The sequence below is a fragment of the Ovis aries genome, chromosome 19 (genome assembly GCF_016772045.2).
Source record: "Ovis aries strain OAR_USU_Benz2616 breed Rambouillet chromosome 19, ARS-UI_Ramb_v3.0, whole genome shotgun sequence".
Lineage (NCBI taxonomy): Eukaryota > Metazoa > Chordata > Mammalia > Artiodactyla > Bovidae > Ovis > Ovis aries.
The window spans coordinates 32,677,607-32,703,110 of record NC_056072.1 but is presented as its reverse complement, the minus strand read 5'-3'; the positions used below and the strand labels follow the sequence as shown (position 1 = coordinate 32,703,110).

The following is a 25,504-nucleotide window of genomic DNA, read 5'->3' as shown; positions in this document are numbered from 1 at the left end:
TTTCAGACCCCACCCCGAAACAGCATCTTCATTTTAACAAGATCCCCAGGTGACTGGTATCTGAATAACGTTTGAAGAGCACTGTTCTATATCACTGTGCTGTTCACTGTCATTGGTTTGCCTTATCATCCTCTGGTCCTTTCACCCTGCAGTGATCATTATGCATCATTTTGCCCCAGATGTACACAGATTATATTTGCCCTTCTCTGAGCCTACTGCTTGCGCCACTACAAGCCTCCTGCCTCTGCTCCCTATTCCTTTGTTCTACGAGACACCCATCATGCCATATTATTTTATGTATCATTTAACCTTTTCAATCCTTTGTCCTTTTACTCTGATTTGGGGGCTCTGTAAGCCAAGATTATTACCAAGTTGTTACCAGTCTAAAAGGGAATTCAAGTATCAGAGACAGAAACTTATCTCTGAGGAGTTGCTCAGCACTGAGATTCTATGAAGGTCAAGGGCAGATCCAAGGAAAACCTGAAACTACATGCCAAGAGATGCCAGAGTGCTCCTGATGGCATTCATTCAGTCAGTCAGTCAGTGGAACTGATGGCATACTCTGGGTCTGGTGCTGGTATATACAGACATAACAGAAGTAAATGAAACAGTAAACATTTCTGCCCTCATACAGCTTAACTTCTACTGAGGGGAGACAGCAATAAACACCACACATAAGTGAAGTACAGAGTATGGTAGAAAGTGTGCAACAGAGAGAAATGAAGTGCAGAAAGGGAAGTGAGCACCAAGAGGTCATGATTTAAAATGTAGGAATCAGGCTAGTTTTCACTGAGATGGTAATATGGGGACAAAGACTTAGAAGAGCTGAGGGTGGGAGTCATTTTGAAGAACTCTACAGCCATTCAATCACCAAATACTGATTGAGCACTAAGCTAACCAGGTGTGCTAAGCACGGTTCTGGCATGGGTCTGTGTGTTTATTTAAGCCCTCCTGTATTTCATATGTCCAAGTTTCCCTGAACTGAAATTTTCTCATCCTGGTAGAGAAAAACACATAAGCAATTTTATGTGGCTCAACCCACTATCATATTTTTCCATCCTGGGTGCTCAGGATTGTTAGGGGTTTCATACACTAATGTCCTAACCCCCAGTACCTTGGAATGCAACCTTACTTGGAGAAAGTTCTTTACAAAAGTAATCAAATTAAAATGAAGTGATTAGGTAAGACAATATGACTAGTGTCCTTATAAAATGGGGAAATTTGGAGAAAGACGCAAAAGAAAGCACCACCAGGTGAAGGTGAACACAGAGACGGGATGATGTTTTTATAAGGCAAGCAATGCCAAAGATTGCAGACAAACCTCCAGCAGAAGAGAGAAGCGTGGAACAGACTATTTTGCTTTGAGCCCTCAGAGGGAACCAACTTGACCAACTTCTTGATCTCAAATGACTACCTTCACAACTATTTGGCTACCCAATGTAGCACTTTGTTACAGCAGGACTAAAAAACTAACAAAAGTATATTTCTAAGGTATGATGCTAAAGTTTAAGTGACTCATGATAAATTTCTAATGACTGATGATGCCTTTTGTGTAATATAGCAAGAAGCCAAAGTGATCTGAGGTGAGATTTACCAACCAAATCACCACAAGAAAAGACAAATTATGTTTTAAAGCCAAAGGTGTCCCAATTATTCAATCATTTCTCATCTATTTATCAAATGCCTAGTATATGTCAGGCTGTGAGATAGTCACAAATAAGACAGATGTGGTCCCTGCTCTCAGGTGACATCATTATGGAGAGAGTTAAACGGTAAACAAATCAACAAACATGTAAACAAGCTAATTTCAGACCAGAATAAATGCTTAAAAGAAAAGACAGTAAGGCTAGAGGAATAAAGGGATGGGAGGGGATGGGTTTAATTTCCAATGGCTACCCAGGGAAGGGTCCTGTGAGGGGGTGACACCTGCCACAAAGACTTCCATAACAGAAGACCATCCAAGCAAAGATCTGGCAAAAACAGGTCCAGGCGGAGATAACAATTGCTCATCTCTTTTTGAATTTATTTTTATTTTTGGCTGCACTGGCTCTTCATTACTGGGCTTGGGCTTTCTCTAGTTGCAGCAAGCAGGGGCTACTCTCTGGTTGCAGTGCGGGGCTTCTCATTGCATTCATTTCTCTCGTTGTGGAGCACTGGCTCAGTAGTTGTGACACGGGCTTAGTCGCTCTGGGGCATGTGGGATCTTTCTCGAAAAGAATCAAACCCATGTCCCCTGCCTTGGCAGGCAGACTCTTAACCTGTGACCACTAGGGAAATCCACAACTCCTCTTGTAAGGAAATATCCTTGCCATCCATTTCTTCACACCCTTCCTTTCTCTCTTTGCTACCCACGCTGCACCCTTTGAGGATGTACAAAATCAATGTCTTTCTCATAAAAATGGGGCCAAGGTGTTTATTTTCTTCTGTAAAAACCTGGGGAGGTCATGCCAACAGGGTTTTAGATGCTCACACACTCTCACAAAACATCCCAGGATGTGCCTCTGTGTTTGCAGGTAGTGACATCACATGACTAAGATGCTGTGTTTATCTTCCTCATTTGTATAACATCCAGAATACAACTGGGGAATGTCCTAGTGCTTAATCAATACGCTGATGAGTGACTGTGCCTTCAAAATAACATTCCGACTCTACAAGGCCTATTTATAAAATCCTCTGATTATCAAGGGAAGCTTCAGTTTTCAGCTTCTGTAATGCTCATGTACTTTGAAGGCAATTTTTACTTAGGAGGCTAATAAGTAACAGCTAATATTAATCAGAGGCTTGTGTGTGGCTCACTCTGCTAAGCACATCTCATGGATTATTATCCCCACCACCCTACAAGGGAAAGTCTATGACATCCTCGTCACAAATGAGAAAACTGGGGCTCAGAAAAATGAAGTAATAGGCCCAGGGCTGAAACCACTATTAAATGGCAGACTTACAGCTCAAGCTGGTCTCTTTCCCTAGAAGGCTTGCACTAGGGTGGGTGAGCAGAAAGCAAAAAGCATTTGTCTATTCTTTTGCTTTTGTCTGTAAGATTTTCATAGCACTGTTTTCTAACTTTTTTTTTTACATGCCAGCCCTCAAGCTTTCAAGTTCACTTTTCTAACCAGATACTTGCTTTGCTTACCCTTGCTTCAAACCAGGAACTGTAAGAACTTTGATAAATGAAATGACAGATACACTTTTTGTTTTCAGCCTGTCTGTTTTTCAGCATCCTCTGAGGAAATGGGAGTCAAGCTTCTTAGACATCAGTCTACTTTGACAGACATCCGTATCACACACGCTGACAGATCCCGAGCACAAAGGGAGTCCCTCCCCTCACTCAACTCACAGGGAACATCGTGCCCCCTGCCAGACCCAATGCTGTGTGTGATGCTAGCTCTGAGTCTCTTTCCACAGATACTAACAGATCCTCTTGCCTGAGAGTGAAGACCTAAAAATGGCTTCAGCTGGTCTTTGTGAATTGCTTTCCATTCCCAGTCCTGGTCAGTGAGAAAGCCTGGGGAACTTGCAGAGGTGAAGAGATGAGAGGTACGCCTCCTTGGACCCTCGATTCCCCTGCCACACTAAGGAAACGGGCGGCCCTTCTGGCAGTTGCATGACTTCCTGCCTGGGATGGCGTGGTCAGGCTTGCTCTGAACTGCTGGAACTCAGACAAGGTGTCTGGTCTTCACTTTGGAAGGCTCAGGTGGGTCTCCCTATCTTTCCCTTTGCTGAGCACAATTGCTTCAGTAATTTATGCCCTGGAAAAGCACAGCACTTCGGAGCAAATCAGCATAAGAAGGATTTATAAAACCACAGTGGGAAGGCATTTTCAGAGATCGCACAAGAGCTGGTGCATGGAGCACTATGAGCTTGTTCCAAGTAGGACCAGCCTCAGGGAAAATCACCAGAGAAATAAGGCTCCTTCTTGGACCCTTTCTTCTTGTCCCCTCCATCCAGCATCTCCCAGTAGGGTCATACTCCTCCTTAGCGACACAGAAGACTGCTGCTGTCATTCCTTACTTCATTATTTCACTGATTCTTTTATTAATTCATATAAGGCTCTGTTTGTCAAAGATGTATTTGTGTCTCCGTGTTTACATCAGCATTATGCACAACAGGGAGAAGCAACCCAAGTAGTGTCCATGAATGGATAAATAAAACGTAGCACAGATATACCATGTAGTGTCACCCAGCCTTTAAAGGGAAGGAAATCGCTACACAAGCTACAAGGATGAACCCTGAGGACATTACGCTAAGTGACATAAACCACTAACAAAAAGACAAGAGCTGTAGAATGTCTTGTACGTGAGGTACCCAGAGCAGCCAAACTTATAGAAACAGAAAGTAGGATGGGGTGGAAAGGTGGCGGGGGAGAACAGAGAGTTAGTGTTTAATGGGTACAGAGTTTCAGCTCTGCAAGAAGAGAAGTGTGTGGGGATGGATGGAGGAGATGGCTGCGCACCAGTGTGAAGGGAGTTAACGTCACCCAACTATGCCCTTAAAAATGGTGGTGAATAAATTTCACTTTATGTGTATTTAACCACAATTAAAAACATGTTCCAAATCTAATTTGAAAATTTTCCTAAATCAACCAAAAATGGAAAAAATGAAAAGCTTAAAATGTGATATGTGATGCTATTTAAGATATGTGATTCTATTTCTGTTGTATCACAACTTAACAGACTTAGACTAAACACACCTTCACATAACAGCAACAAAAAATTATTTTCATCTTTGCATGTGTGCTAGACATCGTACCAGACACTCAAGATGCTGTTTAAAAGACACCCATGGGACTTATCTGCTGGTCCCGCTGCGAAGACTCCATGCTCCCAATGCAAGGGGCCCAGGACAGATCCCTGGTTAGGGAACTCTATCCCACATGCTGCCAGCTAAGAGTTGCCATGTCACAACTAAAGATCCTGCGTGCCACAACTAAATAAATCCCATACAGCCAAATAAATACATATTTTTTTTTAAAAAGGTGGTGGTTCAGGGGTAAAGAGTCTGCCTGCAAAGCAGGAGACCCGGGTTCAATCCCTGGGTCAGGAGGATCCCCTGGAGAAGGAAATGGCAACCCACTCCAGCATTCTTGCCTGGAAAATCCCATGGACAGAGAAGCGTAGTAGGCTACAGTCCACAGGGGTCCCAAAGAGTCAGACACGACTGAGCGACTTCACTTTCACTTTTCTTAAAAAAAAAAAAAAAAAGGACATTCATAATCCCTGACCTCAAAAACCGTAACAAAAGAATACCACGATGACCTGATGGAGTCTGTTATTCAGTTTATACTTTCTTTCCCCAACAAATATTTACTGAGTTTCTACTACATGATAGGCTCTCTGCTACCTGCTCAGATACATCAGTGAACAAAACAGCCACAGACTCAGTCCTCACAGGGCTGCCAGTCTAGCAGGAGAGAAACATAACAAACAAGAAATTATTGTTTCTCTAACTTCCCTGCTCCATCAGAATTCACTTATTCTCAGCTAGACTCTCTAACAAGTGTCTTTATGAAGTCTACTAATGATATCGAGGTATAAAGCTTCTGTCATCCCTTCCATATTTGTAACATATACAGGCAATAACATTAGAAACAATAATCCAGTTTTCTTCTAAAATGTGGCTTCCATTCCAAAGATGGTGTACACAATAATTTTAGCTAAAATATGGAAGGTTTCTTTTAGTATCTGTAACTTTTTTTAATGTATATTATGAAAATGGATAAATGATAGTACCAAATCTGTGATTTTCATGAAAATTGTTATTTATAATGAGGTTAAATTAAAAGGTGATTCCAGTTGAAGAAAAGATTATGATAACAGTAATTTAGGCATTCAGTAAAAATCAAGAGGGTGAGACCCAAGAAAACCAGGATGAGAGGTGACGTTTGTAGAAATAGGAGTGATTCTATTAGCAGAAATGCTTGATCAATGATAGACTGATGAGAATGATATTATCAGGAAATACAGGTTTTATAGTCATTGGAAAAGACCCTGATGCTGGGGAAGATTGAAGGCAAGAGGAGAAGGGGACAACAGAGGACAAGATGGTTGGATGACATCATTGACTCAATGGGCATGAGTTTGACCAAGCTCCAGGAGACGGTGAAGGGCAAGGAAGCCTGGCGTGCTGCAGTCCATGGTTTTGCAAAGAGCTGGACACAACAGAGAGACAGAGCAACAATAAAGTCTCCTTTATGCTCCACCACGAGTTCATGTTCTCCCTTTCTAACTCTGTAACTCTTAGAGGCAGCCATCCCACAATACACCGAGCAATGATGTGTTCTAAGAATCTCTTCCTTTCCCGTTTACCAACTCAGCTTCTTCTGAAAAGACTAAATCTAGAGGAGGATGGTGGTGAAGAATCAAAGATGGTCAAGTATCTCCCGTGCTTAGGTTGGAAGCATGCTAAGTTTGTATCATGCAAATTGTTACTGTAGCAAACTCACAGTGGAAACAATGATTACATTTCCAGTACCTATCTGTCCCTTTTACTCTCCTTGAGCTCTAGCGCAAAGTCTGGGGCAAGGCAGGAAAGTAAGTATTGGGTTTTATTCCAACTTTCTTTGTATCTGCCCTATTTCAATACATGCAACAAAAACCACATGCCAGTTGACTTTAATTTTTGGACGAGATTTTACCTCTACCTTAAAAGAACATTATTTAGTAAAATGTCATGAATGTTAAAGCAGGATTTAAAGGGCTTCACTTGGACATCTGACATTTGACTCTTGATCAGAGACTTACCCACCAGGGAAACCTAATCTATCAGACCTCAAATCCCATGGATTTCAAGAAAGTAAAGGACTGGACATTTGCCTGCCTGCCAAATAACCCCTTCAGAGAAACCATACTAGCCAGAACCCTTAATTGCAAGCGACAGAAACTCAACACAAACTGACAATAGGCTGAAAGGGGGAACTGCCTCTTTACATAACTAAGACATTGCAGAAGCGTTATTGGATACTAGCACTCAAGGGAGGGCACAGCGATAAAGAATCCACCTGCCAGTACAGGAGATACAGGAGACAGGGGTTCAATCTCTGGGCCAGGAAGATTCCCTGGAGGAGGACATGGCTACCTACTCCAGCGTTCTTGCCTATAAAATTCACAGACAGAGGACATGGTGGGCTACTGTCCATGTGGTCACAACAGATCAAACGTGACTGAGTACACACACATGCTCACAGAGTGCATGAATTTGTTCCTGTGTCTTCCCCATTTCTTCACTTTGGGTTTTGTTTGTTTTTGCACGAGTTGACATCATTCTTTCCAACCAAAAGGAGGCTTCTTTCCAAATGTAGGGGAGAAGTCCTTCAACAGTTCTCACTATATTTTTCCAGCCAAATGACTCTAAACACAACAAGAAATCTTTTTTGGCTTCTAATTGAAGAAATCTTGTCCCACTCGTTTCATAAGCTCATCTACATGCCCAGTTTAGGCGGAGAAGATAGCACTCCCACCTTAATCATATTATAAATTCCTCCAATAGAGGATAATAAAAACTAATGTCCAAGCAGGAATCTGCCCTGTCCAATGCCTTGGTGGACTGACCCATATAACAACAGTTAATTATTATAGATTAGTCCGGACTCCTAAACCAAGAACTAGCCATCCATCTGACTTGCGTGGCTGGGCTAGAAAAGGAGCATGGGCCTACAGACTTTTTCCCTGAAATTTGAAAATGGGAGCCCAACAGACTGAGTCTTTAGCTGGGGCAGTTGAACTAAATGACGTGACAGACAATTATAGGCAATGTGCAGCTGAAGTTATAAAGAAGCCAGCCTACAGAAACTGGAGATCAGGGAGAAATACTGACTCTGAGACCACATCACCTCAGAAAGGTGTTCCATTTCTCAGTTCACTGTGAATGCCAGTGCCTGAAAATTCTGTGGTATGAGGTAAGAACTGGCTAACGCACTTGGTGCCTTTACTCACTCAATCTCATTTCTTCATTATAGCAACTCCATTAGAAAGTCTCTATTCTCTCCATTTTAAAGATGAAAACCTGAAGTTCATAGAAACTATTGGATTTTTTTTTATGTGATTTGTCAATCTAGAAAGCGTCTGAGTTGAGAATGTTTACCACTGCTCCAAGCTGCTTCAGAACCTTGAGCAGCAGGGAAAGAGCTGGCCTAGACACCTGGATTTGGCAGTCATCTACTTGGACTCCAAGTGATACTCATGAAAGCCACAGATGGGGACTTCCCCAGTGGTCCAGTGGTAAAGAATCCACCTGTGAATGCAGAGGACATGGCTTTGATCCCTGGTCCAGGAAGATCCCACATGCTATGAGGCAACTAAGCCCGAGTGCCACAATTATTGAGTCTGTACTCTAGAGCCCGGGACCTACAACTACTGAGCCCATGTGCCCTAGGATCCATGCTCCACAACAAGAGAAGCCACTGCAATGACAAGCCTTTGCACCACAACTAAGACCCAGCACAGCCAAAATAATAATTACAATTTCTTAAAAGCCATGGAAGGGAGTGAGGCCACCAAGTGAAGGGTCACAGGTACAGAGTAAGTCATCAGCTCACCTTGTGGGTACTCCCTGTGCTCAACATTCTGCATGTTCTGTACTTTATCAGAAAAAGAGAAACTGAGGCAGATTTGGGGGAGATAGCAGTCATCTTGCTTCTAGGCACCATAAGATGAAAGGGACTTCAAACAGTTTGTTTTGAAGGACTTTTAAGTGGCTTCATCCTCACATTTTGTCCAGTCTGAAAAATTCAAGACAATCTCGCTTTTACACATGAATTTCTAAACAAACCTTGCAAATTAGCACAGGCCTAAAGGGCCAGAACGGCAGAGAATGAAGCAGACTATCAAGGACTGGGTGTCAGGTTGAATATGGAGACATCTAAGGCCATTCTTCCACCCTATCTTGATAAACAAGCTTGCACACCAAGTTGATTTTGCCCCTGGTAAATTTGGGCTACTCTAGCATTTTAATAAGATTTTTTTTTAAGAGACACAAAATAAATTATAATTCATCATGTCAGCGCTTTATTTTGTAAGGTTATTAGCACACTGTGACATAAATTTTGAGGAATAAATAAATGTGCTGAGATGATTTTTAAAATATTCCCTTTGCTTCCTTATCATCTATGACTCTCCATCCTCACCCATAACAAATTCAAGCAGCTAGACAATATGCTTACAACTCTAGGGAAAAATATACCAAAGCAAAACTTGGAGAACAAAGAGTCAAAACCATAGCTTGTGAGTTTCAAAACATGCCGCTGAAACCCATGCCAGACATAATAGCTTTGAAAGGGTTTCTGAGCCTCCAAAGCCAGGGTTTTGAATATCAAAAAGCCACAGCATACTCTGAACAATAGACTGGGGAAAAAATAGCCTTCCCTCTGGTTTTCAGATGAGGTACAGATTCCATAGGCTGGATGGAAGAGAAGATAGTTTAAAAAGAAAGTCAAATGAGGGTGAGTGTTACCGAGAGACACCACTGTGGACAGCTGCCCCTGAGTTGTGTGAGGTTGACCAGACGTCTGACCTAGAATAGACATTCAAAGGGTTCCTCAATCTTGTTGCTGTTGGCATTTTGGCTGGAAAATTCTTTGTTGTAGGGGTTACTCCACTGTAGGATGTTGAACAGGAATCTTGGCCTCCGGTTACTAGATGCAGGTAGTACCTCCTAGCTTTGACCGCCAAAAATAAGTCCAGACATTGCCAAAACTCTACTAGGGAAGAGGAGAGAAATCGCTCCTGGTTGAAAACCAATGAAGGAGGGAGAGAAAGAGAGAGATTCCACATACATGCACATACACATCTTTTCAATTAAAAAAGTCATTTGTTCTTTATACAGAAAATTGTAAGAATACAAAAAATCACCGATCCCTAAAATTATCTATATGCTATGCACTCAGAAATCATTATTGTTCAAGTTCTGTCTACACACAATGTTTCATACACATATATGTATTTCCAAATAACCCAAAGGTAAGGCCATATTACCATAGGTTTTGTAACTGGCACTTTTTTTTAAACATGAATTTTCTTAGAGGTATAGATAGCATCCTTAACATGCTCATAATATAATCTAATTAGCCACCCCCTATTTCTGGGCATTTAGATCACTCCTACTATTTCACCTTCACTGGTAACGCTCTGATGAACATCTTCATATATTCCTTTGTTTTCTTAGGATAAATTCCTAAGGAATGTTCTGGACAGGGAAAATGATATTGGAGGGCTACATCTGTATAACGTACTTCTGCACTGGTTGAAGTCATAATTTGCTGATTTCAAATACACCTTATTCCACTGGTGCTATCTTTCTACAGTGCTTTCCACTTTGCCAAGTATGCAAGGCAGCTTCCAACTGTTCCTTTTTACTGACATGAAAACTAACATTCATGGAAGTTAAATGACTTGCCCAAGGCAATACTGAGCAACACTGTATCACCTGAGCCCTGGGATTTTATTACTGCTCACAGTGGCAACACATAAACAACCAAAACTGAAATAATCCAGAGAAGATCAGTGTGTCGCGCATTCACGGATGAAGTGCAATTTTGGGAGCACGGGGACATTAGGATAATTCTTGATTATGAGTTCTGTCTCTGAGTACAGTGGATTCCAGAAGTCCCAAAACATAGTCAAGGCCATGAGACTGCGGATGACTGAATCTACCACTTTCCATGCAAAATTTCACAACCAATCTCATCTCACAGTGTTGACTTAGAGGGATAATATTTAAAGATGCTAATTCCAACATCTGCTTCCTTTTTATCCCTGAAGCCAAATTATGCTGGTACAGTCTGTTTTTACTTTCAGTTATACTCTAACACAGATTTATGACCGATTAATTTCTTATCGAGGAAAAACAACCCCATCATAAGTATCTGAGATAATGACATCTAAGTATTTTATATTGCTATAACTCGAAACAGTTAGAATACAGAGTGCATCCAATGTTCATTACTTCTTAATGCTTGCATTCTTTTTCATGTTTTGATTCACCAAAAAATGAAAATGCTACCCACTGCTTAGCCATTTTTTAGGTCTAATGAGATTAAACAAATTCTGAGGGGGAAAAGAGTACAGCTTAATAATGTTTTAAGTGGTTTGTAGAAACATTCCTTCTACCATGGGCACAATTTTAAACCAAAGCCAACTTCTGCAGTGCCACTGAAGGCTAATGAATGCCTTAATAATATGCAGAGGAAAAAGGCAATGAGCTGATTAGATAACAGAAATATCTGAGACCTCTGAAATACGAAACAAAAACAATTCAATTGTATTCAGAGACAGAACTCCTAAGGAAGAATTATCCCACCATCACAGAGATGCACTTCACTACCACTAACACTGGGCTTCCCTAGTAGCTCAGTTGGTAAAGAATCCGCCTGCAATGGAGGAAACCCCAGTTCAATTCCTGGGTCAGGAAGATCCACTGGAAAAGGGATAGGCTACCCACTCCAGGATTCTTGGGCTTCCCTGGTGGCTCAACTGGTAAAGAATCTGCCTGCAATGTGGGAAATGTGGGTTTGACTCCTGGGTTGGAAAGACCCCCTGGAGAAGAAAAAGTCTACCCACTCCAGTATTCCGGCCTGGAGAAGTCCATGGACTGTATAGTCTATGGGGGTTCACTTCACTTTCACCATTAATATTAAGTGATACCAATTGGTGGCATCTGTTGAGGTAACTGACACTCACTGATTTGACAACTAGACTTTAAAGCTTCAGGTAAACCTTGAACCAATTGCTCTGGTTCTAGTAATACCTAGAAAATGAGCACAATTTAGAACATCATATAACTTTTCTATTTTCTAAAATTTGGTTGACGCCAATCCTTCCTCCAGCTAATTAAACTCTTGCAAGTTCATAACTTTTTTTAAAACAAAATTCAACGGATTCATCTATAAATTTTATTTTACATTTCCTGATTGCCTATCTAGTCCTAGGGAACTGTTCTGTATGTGCCAGTCTCTCTCTCTCTAAGACTGCTACCTTCCAACATACTTGCTTTCTAATAGACCAACTAGCACTGACTAGATTGATAGCATCACTGACTCAATGGCCATGAACTTGAACAAACTGTGGGAGATAGTGGAGGATAGGGACGTCTAGTGTGCTGCAATCCATGAGGTCACAAAGAGTCGGACAAGACTTAGCAACTCAACAACAGCAGCAATAGTTAGACATGTAAGTGTGTAAATGTACGTTACATAAACTTGGAATAAACAGAGTTTCTTATAGGCTAGCAAACTCTAAGATGGTTGTTACTTGATCCTTGGAGTCTGGAGCAAAGGGATATATTACATGTGACACTGCCTGGGTAAAGAAGGCAAGTATCAAGTAGCATAGACCTTCTTACACATAGGATATACACACACATACCATTAGGGAGAGAGTTCTCTAAGTGAACAGTCAATAGGAAAATGCAAGCAGAGCAAAATTAAAAGGAATGACGTACTGCTACATGCTATAACACAGATGAATCTTTAGAACACTGCTTGAGTTTACTATCAAATGAAACCAGCCAGTTACAAAGGTCTACATACTGTATGATTCTGTTTGTCTGAAGTGTTCAGAACAGGTAAATCATAGAAAGAAAAAGTAGGTCAGTAGCCAGGGAATGGGAGGGAATGGGAAATAGCAAGTAACTGCTAAATGGATAGATTCCTTTAAGGGAATGAAAATGTTCTACAAATAAGTAGGGGTGATGGTTGCATAACTCTTGTCAATAAGCTGAAAGCACTTTAAATAGTTGTTGAATTTTATGGTATATGAATTCTATCTCAGTAACGTTCTAAAATCAACAACAACAACAACAAAAGCAGGCAGACAGAAAGGAGTCAGAAGAAAAGACCCAGGGGGCTGAGATGTGCAGGAACCTCAGTTGCTAAAGAAACTTCTTTCCTCATCGGTCTACATTGACTGATGAGCTTTCCAGGCAACTTTGAGGTGACTAATTGGAAAAAAAATTTTAACAAGATAAAATCAATGCTGGACCTGTGTTCATCTCAATCAGCTAGATTCAGCAAACATTTCACAGCATCTACTATACAGTAGCGACCCCAAATATAAAGAATCCTCTTAAAGGACACTGTCCTCTTAAGTCACAAGCTTTTAACTAGAAAATAAAAAAAAATTTTTAATAAAGGAAGAGAGTACAAATGTTAAAATTTATTCTCTTCAGATGATGGAATTAGGAGTATTTTCTTTTTTTAGTGCTCTAGAATATACTGGCTTTATATTAGAAAGAGAGGGAAATAATTATTAGGAGAAAATAATAGAGAAAAATATAGTGAGTGCCCTCTTAAAGCGATGAAATACAGAAAGAGGAGAAAATATTTGATGCTGAGGAAAATCAGAACAAGTCTGACAGGCAATCCTTGGTAATCCAAGATTCTCATCTCTTGGGCTTGGAGGAATTTGAGGATGTTTCTCCATTCCTGATTAGCAGGACATGAGAAGGACTGAATCCTTCAGAGGCTGAAGCCTGCCAGAGTAGGCTTCAAAATTCATCAGCCCCCCAACCCCTACCCCAGGGCCACTCTGGGGGAACCAAGGGGCTGAAGGCTCTGGGCCTGGGAACTACCATCCACCACCACCCCCCAGCCACCCACTCATCTCCATCCACCATTAGGATGGGCTTTTTGTTTCAATAAGAGCAGGAAGATTGCTAACAAATAGAAATCATTAGGAAGGAATTAGCTTCTGGATCTGGGCCAGTGAGTATTGCTTCAGACTCTTCTATTGTTGCCAAAACACATAACACAGTAAGATGGTTTGCCGCAGAGATAAACAACGGAGAGCTCTGCTGTTAATGCACACACAGGGTGGGCAACAGGTAGAGGAAAGCCTCTGTTGGTTCAGTTATTCTGTAGGAGAGAAAGCTGCCTTTTCAGAGCGGATGCATGGTGTTCATTTATCATTATGAACTCTGTTCTTCACCACAATTCTCACCCCATTATCCTTTACCCTGTGCTGTGGTTATCCCCGCCTTCTCTGATGCAACAAGAGAAGATGGCAAAAACCACCCTGGCTCAAACGCATCCCTCCCTGCATGCTGAATGCAAATCAGGGAGGCAGCCTTTTATGAGAAAAGAGCAAGGGCTTTAGGTTTGAATCCTAGCTCAATCAACCCATCAGCTCATTGACTTTGAGGAAGTTATTTCAGCTCTCTGGTGCTTTGTATTTTCCTCTATAAAATGGGTATGGTTTTAATAATGCCCTCATAGAGTGCCTACGAGAACTATTTCAAATAAGGTACACACAATGGCCCGGCACCATAGGTACTGAATAAGTGGGAGGTCATTTTCATCAGTTCTCTTATGGAAGATTATCGAGAGCAACATCTGCCAAAGTTTAGAGACAATGCACATGAACTCTATCATTTCTCTTCCTTGATTTACTCAGCTAACAAATACATATTTATGTCTATATAAACACACTATATACATAGATTTGTGTGTGTGTGCTTAGTCACTCAGTCGTGTTTGACTCTTTGTGACACTTTGGACTGTAACCCGCCAGGCTCCTCTGTCCATGGGATTTTCCAGGCAAGAATACTGGAGTGGTTTGCCATTTCCTCCTGCAGGGGATCTTCCCAACCGAGGGATCAAACCCATGTCTCCCATGTCTCTTGCAGCGCAGGCATAACCTTTACCTGCTGAGCCATCGGAGAAGCCCCTATGGGTACACACACATATGTATACAGTATCTACTTTGTTGGAACTGCTTTGGTTGCAAGTGACAAAAATTTCATATCAGTGACTTAGAACTCCTCCCCAAATTTAGAGAATATTTGTTGATTCACATATATGAAAAGTCCAGGGGCAGCTGAGTTTCAAGCACAGCTATATCCTGAAATCCAAAGAATAGCATCACAAATGTCTCTCTTTGTGCTTTAATCTCTGCTTTTCTTTGTGCGGTTGAATGAATTAACATACATAAAGCACTCAGAATAGTGTGTTTGGCTCATAATACTACTATCACTTCATTTAATTTTCCCTACCACCCTATGAAGCATGTATCACTAGTGTTCTATTTTTACAGATAAAGAAACTGAGGCACAGGGAGGTCAGATAGCTATTCAGTCATCAAACTAGGCCAGGCACAGTCTGATTCAAAAGTCTTTCCTTGACCATTTCTCCAAACTGCCCCCTCGCTAGACTGGAAAAGGAGATTGAGCCCTGACTGCAAAGGGAGGAGAACCCTAAAGTTAGGTGCTTCCAGCTACAGCAAGTGAGCAAGAAAGGCTGGGGTCACTTGATGGGGCAGAAGCCTTTCAAATCTGTTTCTTTCTTTCTGAAGCAGAAAATAAGTTCCTTTTTCCTATAATTCACACATGGATCCTATCAATGTTATACCAAGGCAGAGGTTACATCCACTTAAAAATTCTTGAGACAAAAAAATAATAGCAAATGAAGCAACTGACAAACAACTAATCTCAAAAATATACAAGCAACTTATGCAGCTCAATTCCAGAAAATAAACGACCCAATCAAAAAATGGGCCAAAGAACTAAATAGACATTTCTCCAAAGAAGACATACGGATGGCTAACAAACACATGAAAAGATGCTCAACATCACTCATTATCAGAGAAATGCAAATCAAAACCACAATGAGGTACCACTTCACACCAGTCAGAATGGCTGCGATCCAAAAATCTGCAAGCAATAAATGCTGGAGAGGCTGTGGAGAAAAGGGAACCCTCCTACACTGTTGGTGGGAATGCAAACTAGTACAGCCACTATGGAGAACAGTGTGGAGATTCCTTAAAAATTGCAAATAGAACTACCTTATGACCCAGCAATCCCACTGCTGGGCATACACACCAAGGAAACCAGAATTGAAAGAGACACATGTACCCCAATGTTCATTGCAGCACTGTTTATAATAGCCAGGACATGGAAACAACCTAGATGTCCATCAGCAGATGAATGGATAAGAAAGCTGTGGTACATATACACAATGGAGTATTACTCAGCCGTTAAAAAGAATTCATTTGAATCAGTTCTGATGAGATGGATGAAACTGGAGCCAATTATACAGACTGAAGTAAGCCAGAAAGAAAAACACCAATACAGTATACTAACACATATATATGGAATTTAGGAAGATGGCAATGACGACCCTGTATGCAAGACAGGAAAAAAGACACAGATGTGTATAATGGACTTTTGGACTCAGAGGGAGAGGGAGAGGGTGGGATGATTTGGGAGAATGGCATTCTAACATGTATACTATCATGTAAGAATTGAATCGCCAGTCTATGTCTGACGCAGGGTGTAGCATGCTTGGGGCTGGTGCATGGGGATGACCCACGGAGATGTTGTGGGGAGGGAGGTGGGAGGGGGGTTCATGTTTGGGCACGCATGTAAGAATTAAAGATTTTAAAATTAAAAAATAAATAAATAAAATAAATAAATTAATTAATTAAAAAAAAAATTCTTGAGACAGAAAGTGGTTGGAATACGAGTCCTAGTATTGGTTCTTCTTTGTTGACAACCCCAGCTCCCCAGCTCTGGTCTATTTTCTGCTCTTCCTGTCCTGCTCTGTGTCCTATGATGCTGACCTATGTGGAATGACCTCTGGATTACTTTTTCCTTTGGCTTCTAGCTGGGTTTAGCCAATAGTCACCACCTGCCAATGCGTCAATTCAGGCCCAAGGGTGATGATGGTTAGTTGTCCTTGATGGTTATCACAGTTACTAATAACTCAAGGTTATTAGTCCTTGAATGCTCCACTCCCTGGCCAGTTTTCTTGATCCAAACCACACCTCTGCAAGCAGCCCCCTGCATCTTGTTCTCTTCAGTGAAAAATCTTTGAGAGTCATCCGTTTCCAGGTCCACACAATGACAGTTAAGGGCCCCTGGCATTTCCACCTTTGTGAATCCTTCCTCCATAAAAAAAAAAAAAAAAAACTATTACAATTACTATTACAGTTATTTTTTTAGTTTATGACAGCACTGATATAAAGATGAATATAATCTGGCTGGATTAAAGCCACTTTTTCCCTCTTGGTTTTAAAAGAAATTAAAACATTTTCATGGGCTCCATTTTCATAGGCCCCAGGCATGGCGCTTGCTGTGTTTCATGGAGAAGTTGGTCATTGTCGTTTTCTGCCAGGACTCTGAAGGCGGAGTCTCTTCTACCTACAGACCTAGCAGGCAGAAGATGGACAGAAGCTCCCAGGTAGATAGGTTGCTGCAAAGTTGCTGCTAAGTTACTTCAGTCGTGTCCGACTCTGTGCGACCCCATGGAGGGCAGCCCACCAGGCACCCCCATCCCTGGGATTCTCCAGGCAAGAACACTGGAGTGGGTTGCCATTTCCTTCTCCAATGCATGAAAGTGAAAAGTGAAAGTGAAGTCACTCAGTCATGTCCGACCCTTAGCGACCCCATGGACTACAGCCTACCAGGCTCCTCCATCTATGGGATTTTTCAGGCAGGAGTACTGGAGTCGGGTGCCATTGCCTTCTCCTGGTAGATAGGCTACTATCAAGTTAAAATCATGATCCTAGGGTCAAATTTCCCAAACAGCCTGCTTTTATTACAGTAAACTAGTGTCTTTGTCCCTAAGCAGATCCTATTTCTAAGTCACAGCTATGATGACAAGATAATAACACAAAGAAATGGGATATCTAGTGTCAAATTAATTCCAAATTCATTTACTAGTCACCACATTCCAGCAACCAATGACACAACCACCAGAGACTTTATTAACAAACCTCATGTTTCTGTATGTAAATATATCACTCAGTAGCTGTGAAGGAGAGATTTTTTTCTATACGTTCTCAGAAAGATCCCATTCTGTTCCTAAAACTACAGAGCAAAGTTAGAGCTGGTTTTGTGTTGTCTTTAAATGAGAACTCCACTGGGGATGATGTGTATTGCCTTTTGTTGGTCATTGGTCATTAGTTAGGTATTGACAATGTTGAAAGTTATAGTTAGGATTCTATTTCCTTAGAAGGCTCACAGCCTATGGCCACCTCACAGCCCAGCAGGGAGAGAAGTGGACGATATAAAATGATGCCAGGCAGGAGACAAAGCTAGACAGCAGAAGGATTTTTAAAATCTAAAACCAAGTGATTGATTTTTCTGCTGGAGGTAAATACTTCATACCTTATGGGAATGTGGGACCAATGCCACCTCAGATTCGCTTTGCCTCTTTTTAATTTTCAGTTCTAGTTTCAAGCAGATGCCAGACTTAAAGCTTAAGCCTCTGGATTTCTTTGTATCCCCTTTGACAGACTGGAGGAGTGAGGAGGTCCCAAAAAGGACAGGGGAAGCTAAGATTGTACCCCTCAGCATCCTAAATATCAACCATAAAACTAATGAACTGTGGCAACTGAACTATCTAAGTTCATTCCAAATTATGTCCTGGTAAAGTTCATCTTTGTTTTCAATTATCATCCTGGAATCATAAATGGTGAATCTGAGGCACAACTTCTCTGCTCTCTAAATCCTGTTTGCATTCTTCTTACTGTTAATTAAGCCCATAATATGCAATGGGCCACTTTGCTGGATACTTAGAGCCATGAATCCTCTCTTGGGAAAAACAAACAACAACAACAGAACTATTTTTTAAGGAATTAAATCTGAAAAGATCTCTGAAAACCCTGATTAAATGAAATCTCCATTTTGATATGTTGCTAAAAATGGTGTTTTTAAGCATATCCCCCTTAACTATTCATAACCCACTTATAAGTTCATTTACGTATCTCTTTTTCCTCCATCCTCTTATGACTATATAACATTTACCCTGATAAGTTTATAAAGAATATTGAGGCTGATACTTGCTGGTTTTAGTAGAAATTAATCAGAATCCATCTGTTCCCTTCTTAGCCTGGACAATTTCATTACAACTAAACTAGGGATTATAGGATTCATACAGCTTCTTTTTTTTTTCCCCAACACAGTTCAGTTGATTTAGAAACAATCATTAAAGCTGCTTACTTTAAGGAAGATTGTTTCCAATCTTCCCTTCTTGCAAGGCAGAGAGAGATGAAAGCATCTTGATCCTGAAATATTTATATCTAAGGCTGGATATCTGTATCAGAGGCATGATAAATGATTCCACCCAAAGACTTTTTATTTTAAAGTCATATTTCTTATCTTTACACTTCACTTTTCTCACAAGCTTGAGGAAATAAGCACTAAAATAAATACACTAAAATAAAATAAATACACTCACTGCCCTTCATCCCAGGTAGATTTTGTATCTTTATTTAATTGTAAATCCAATGTGTCATAATAAAGAGATTCAAAAATAAAGATTACCTTTCTGACACTGACTATTTATAGGGATAAATATTAGTTATCCTCATGTAGCCTTAGAATGACTACCTTCAAAGGAATGCAGAACACAAATTAGAGGGAATGAATTTAAGCCTCCCGCAAGGACATACCTTGATCTGGGATTCAAGAAATCTGAAGAATTAGAAGTGATTACTAAAGAGTAATTCTGGGTTTACCCAGCCTCACACAGGTGCTCTAATTAACTATTCTCACTTTTTAAAAAAATCTGGTTTCCGTATTATATTTTCCCTCTAATGCCCTCTTCAAAGTGTTAGTCGTTCAGTTGTGTCCTACTCTTTGCAACCCCAAGGACTGTGTAGCCCACTAGGCTCCTCTGCCCATGGAATTCTCCAGGCAAGAATCCTGGAGTGGGTTGCCATTTCCTACTCCAGAGAATCTTTCCCACCCTGGGATCAAACCGGGGTCTCCTACATTGCAGGCAGATTCTTTTACTATCTGAGCCACCAAGGAAGCCCCTAATGCCCTTTTAGTGGAAGTTAAGATGCTCAGATCTTTAGTATACATTTGGATGAACTTTGATAAGTATATTCAGTCACAGAACCATCACTTCAGTCAAGATCTAGAACATCCCCCACTCTTAATTTGTGAGTGTGTGGCTGTATTTTTAAAATGAGAATGATTATAGCCTCTGCTACTATGAATGAACTCTGCTCTAAAATCCGAAAGGAATAAAATAAAACCAAAGACCCGTGAGCTGGTTCCCTATGGAGCCAAAAGCTGTCTGAAATTGATCCATGTCTAGGGCCTTTTAACAATCTAACAAAAAAAAAAAAAAAGGAAGGGATCTTGACCGGCAGGCAGAGGGGATGGCGTCATGGCCCAAACATCAGATTAGAAACACAATGATGCCCTGGGACTGGACGCTAAATCCTGGCAGACGATGCAGCCTTTCATCTTTTGAAATGGAGAAATTGAATGAAGCAAGGCCAATTCTGGGCCAGACAGATGAGATTCTCTCTTTTTTTTTTTTAAGTTCCTAACTATTCTACATAGACATTTAAACTTCAATTACCGCAGACCTAGAAACCGTCCTTCTGCCCTTGACATTTCCTCCCTCACAAGAGTTTCTGTGTAGCAGAAAATCAGTTACCCACCTAGATTTCCAGACCTCAGGACTCTGCCCCTCAGGGGTGCTTCCTTGTATGGCGGGAATCCTGCTGCATGAAAGGAAACGTACAAACACCCATTCTTAGAAAGGCTGAAGAGAATATTGTCCAAGTACAGCCTAAGGAGTACAAAACGCTCTTCACTTCATTCAGGAATTGCTGCTTGGGGACCTACATACAAAAATCAAGTATGAATGGACTGCAAAGTATAATAAGAAAGAGCTGAATTATGGGAAGTTGTTTCTGCTAATTTCTTTAAAATGATGAGTTCTGGGTTACCAAAGGGGTGCGGGGAGGGACTGGGAAATGGGGGTTGAAATATGCACTTTCTGTGTGCCAAGTCGCTTCAGTGGGGTTCAACTCTTTGCGATCCCATGGACTATAGCCCACCAGGTTCTTCTGTCCATGGGATTCTCCAGGCAAGAATACTGAAGTGGGTTGCCATACCCTCCTCCAGGGGATCTTCCCAACCCAGCGATCGAACCCAGGTCTCCTGTACTGCAGGCAGATTCTTCACTGTCTGAGCCACCAGGGAAGCTCATATACACTCTACTATATTTAAAATAGATAATCAATAAGGACCTACTGTATAGTATAGGAACTCTGCTCAGTATTCTGTAATATCCTAAATGGGAAAAGAATTTGAAAAAGAATAGATATGTATATACCTGAATCACTTTGCTGTATACCTGAAACTATACAACATTGTAAATCAACTACAGGCCAATATAAAATAAATATTTAAAAAATAAAGGAAAAAAAAAAAAAGAGGAGTTCTGTCCTGGCAAATTTTACTGTCACCACACATGGTACCAGAGTATTTAACTTCAAATTTCTGGCTCTGTCACATTATTGACACAGGACTTTAAACAAATGACTTATTTTCCGTACTTTTACTTCACCTCTATAAAACGAGGGCTGCTGCTGCTGCTGCTAAGTCGCTTCAGTCGTGTCTGACTCTGTGCAACCCCATAGACGGCAGCCCATCAGGCTCCCTCGTCCCTGGGATTCTCCAGGCAAGAACACTGGAGTGGGTTGCCATTTCCTTCTCCAGGCATAATCACATCAAGGGTGAGCCAGCTCTATCCATCCAGGGCTGGATAGTAACTCCTTTAGGCTTTGTGGGCGGTGTGGTCTCTGTCATAATTGCTCAGCTCTGTCAAAGCAGCCTCAGACAATGTGCAAATGAGTGGGCATGGCTACATCTCAATAAAACTTTATTCGTGGACACTGAAATTGAATCTCATAATTTTAAGAAGTCAAGAAATATTCTTCATCCTTTGATTTTTTTTTATTTGTTTCAATCACTTAAAAAAATAGAAATAATGTTCTTAGTTCTCATTACAAAAATAGCAGCAGCCAAATGTGGCCAAGAGGACCATCAACTCCACAATCAACTGACAGGGTTATTAGAATAATAACACACACAACTCTCTGATCATTATCACTACTTCTGTGTTATCATTTGTGACTATTATCTATTGGAATTCAATTAGTGCAATGGATAGTACATTCTGCAGGGATCTGATATCAGCACTGTTTCCCAGAAAGTTGACCTTATGGGCTTCTCCTTTTGAGAAGAAGATATAGAGGTCCCAAGAGGAAAAAGTAATCTTAGTGTCTTCCTCTAACATCTAAGAAAGATACAATGAACACTATCTCCAGATATGGATTCAACATACAGAGAGCACCACTGTATAGATCCCATCATTTGGGGAATGATTTTTTAAAGCCATTGCTGTCCATTTTTGCACATTAAATCCCACAAAGAGATTTATTTACAACATTAAATCATCTCCTTGCTGCCTGACTACATTTTTAACTATTGAAATATTCATCACACACTCTAAGAAACTAATGCCAAGTGTTTTATGACCTTTTAAAGGATGACTTCTTTAAAAAAAAAAAATCACCTTCAAATGTGGATGTCAGTTTCCAAGTGGGTCTGATGAAGAGCAGTCCATTGTCAAACATCAAGGAGATAAACATGAGATCACTGCCCAGGGAAAGCACCCCTGGAGATGAGCTGATTCAACAAGAAACGTATGTGATGCACAAAGCTGTGGGCTGGGGCTAGGGCGATGGGATAAGCAGTAGAGAAGAGTCTGGGACAAAATATTTTTGCTTCCTACCAGGAGAAACACACTGTATCATCTACAGCAATGGTTCTCAAAGAAAGGGGGGTAACTGGGCCCCTAGGAGACTTCGGCAATATCTGTATACATTCTTGGTTTGCACGACTGAGTTGAGGGTTGGAATGACTAAAGCATCAAAATGGGCAGCGGCCAGGGATGCTGTTGAACATCCTACAAGAGACAGCATAGCTTCCCCACCCCCCGACCCTGGAAATAATTATCCAACCCCAGATGGTCAGTAGTGCCAATATTAAGACACTGTAGTCTACAGGAATGACCCAGATGATCCCACCTCACATCTGACTTTTTTTTTTTTTTTTTTTTTTGCTTTTACTTGAATTGGCTATTACAGGCATGTGTCAAAGAACTAAAAATAAACCTGGGAAAGCATCCTTCCCTCTGTACCTATTAAGAATCACAATTCAATTAGAACCCTCCATCCACCCACTTTCTCAAAGTTATTGTGATGGAAAAATTTCAAGATTGGTGTTAATTTAAATTACACAAATAGTTCAATTACCCTGAAGAAAACTGGTACCAGATCATCAGATTGCTGAGCAACTGATGATAATTTGGTAATTCGATTTACTGAAGAGGTAACGTGACAAAGTTTAAAAGCAAGTTGGCAGTAGCTAGTAGCAAGCCATCCAAGGCAGCCTCTTACTCCTGGGTATCAATTTGGATCCAATTCTATTCCCTGTTCTCCACCAAGATGGATCTGCTCAATTTCCTTAAGTAAATAAGGCCTTTTTAGACCAACACAAGATGAAAGAAGAGCTAAAAATCAACTCCCACCCTTTGACAAAGAACCAAAATACTAAACAGACAAAGAGAACTAGATAAAAAGCTTCTAGATCAATTTATGGAAAGTCAAAGTCATTCTGATGATCCTTATGTAACTTCAAATTATAAGTACAGTCAGTAGCATTGAATATTTAATACTGTTTTTAACGTTTGTGATATCATTAAAACTTTCTTTCCATAATAAAAATCTATTAAGCTATATTGATAGAGTGCTTTCCAATTCTATTTAAATTCATCTATATTTGTAGAGGGCTTTATAATGTATGAAGTGTATTCACATATATTATCTTACTTGGGCCGTAAAATAATTCTGAAAAGAAGGGATGGCAGGTATTATCATCCTTCATACACAGATGAAAACACAGGTTTTCGTCCAGTGTGTAGGTCCCTTTGGCTTAAGACAACACTCAGTTGAGCATATCATGTTTCAAAGTTGGATTACAAGGGAGTGTGGCACAGACAACTCGCCCAGTTTTCTAGTGCTGAATAAACAACCCCAACACATGGTGGCTTAAAGCAATAAGCATCGCATGCTGCTGCTGCTAAGTCGCTTCAGTTGTGTCTGACTCTGTGCAGCCCCATAGACGGCAGCCCACCAGGCTCCCCCATCCCTGGGATTCTCCAGGCAAGAACACTGGAGTGGGTTGCCATTTCCTCCTCCAATGCATGAAAGTGAAAAGTGAAAGTGAAGTCGCTCAGTCGGGTCCGACTCTTAGCGACCCCAGGGACTGCAGCCTACCAGGCTCCCCCGTCCCTGGGATTCTCCAGGCAAGAGTACTGGCATGGGGTGCCACTGCCTTCTCCCAAACATCTCCTAGCACCTCACAATTGAGTGGGACAGGACTGAGGTCAGGGGAGCGTGGCTAAGTGATTCCACTCCATGTGGCACTCAATGGGCTCCCAGGGCTCACTCTGTGATAACTCAGCTGTTGGCTGGGGATGGAGGATCCAAAGCTACTTTACTCACCAACCGGAGGGGGCTGACGCAAGCCAGGCTCAGCATCTGTGTGTCTGTATGCTCTGTGACTGACTGCTGTCCATTTGATCCTATCCATTCCCAAAGCTTCAACCACCATGTCTACCCCAGAGGCATCTGTCCTGCCCGGAACCAAAATTCTAATAACCACAGGGTACCTCCAGCTCACAGGCACCTCGAACTCCACACATCCAAAATGAAACTCACACCTTTACTCTAGAACCTGCCTCTCCCCCTGCCTGAGCTGACGCAGCAAGGGATACACTAATCTACCCTGTTTCTCAAACCTGCATCCTGAGTACCATCCTTGACCTCTCACCCACATTTTCTTCATTCAATTGACAATCAAGGTCTACGGATTCTCACATTTACTAAGAGCCCAGTAGCCTCCACCCTCACTGCCACTCTCCCAGTTCATGCTCGCGTTCCTCCATCCTCACTGCCAGTATAAGCAGTATCCTATCTATACTTCTCTCCTATTTTCCCTGCCCTCTCCCCACTTCCCCCCTCCCCCGCCTTGCTTCTAAACAATCCAGACTGACCTTTCTAAAATCCAGCTGCACTTATGTCATTTTCCATTTTCACTGGGAGGCACCCGGTTAAGGATAAAATCCAAACTCTTTAACGTGATTTACAAATTTTATTCTTGTGTGATTCGATGTGAAGACGCCAAATGTCATCCTGCCCCCAAATATTTCTCTCGCTGGCACTGCAACCACAAAGGGTTCCATTATCCCTTCGTTCCAGTCAAGGCATCTGGAGACTGTCAATTGCAAATGGTCTCTAAGAGGAGTAGCCCCAATTAACACCATATCGGCCATTAACTCCTTTATTGGGGTTCATTCATCAACGTATCTCTGTGGCTATTCAGTTCTTTGAGAATGAGAGACAGGATAGGTAAGTTCTGAAATTAAAAAAAAAGCAAGGGTTGTCAAAGTTTGCCTGCATTCATTTCTAAAGCATAACAATTAAAATAACTTACAAATATACACTGAAAAATTCTATCATCTGGAGATACTGTATTGTGAAATTATCCTGTGTGCTATTTTTCAGATGAAGAAATTAGATCATGATCCATATTAGTCAAAAAAATAAATGTTCGAGGAATAAAATAGCAGAGACAGTCACCTTTGATCCAAAATTTCAAAATTTTCTGGGGAATCATTCCATCGTCTTCATTTGATAAGACTGCCATC

The 25,504-nt window shown here is 41.1% G+C and overlaps 2 protein-coding genes across 4 annotated transcripts in view; both read right to left on the bottom strand.

The window, feature by feature from the left end:
• Positions 1 to 25,504, bottom strand: part of TAFA4 (TAFA chemokine like family member 4) — a 214,202-nt gene that overhangs the window by 179,662 nt on the left and 9,036 nt on the right. The window lies entirely within an intron of this gene.
• The window catches only part of EOGT (EGF domain specific O-linked N-acetylglucosamine transferase), a 55,829-nt gene continuing 55,253 nt past the window's right edge, over positions 24,929 to 25,504 (bottom strand). The window contains exon 18 of the transcript XR_003586098.2: positions 24,929 to 25,212. The gene's annotated coding sequence lies outside the window, so the exon portion shown is untranslated. The remainder of the gene's footprint in view (positions 25,213 to 25,504) is intronic.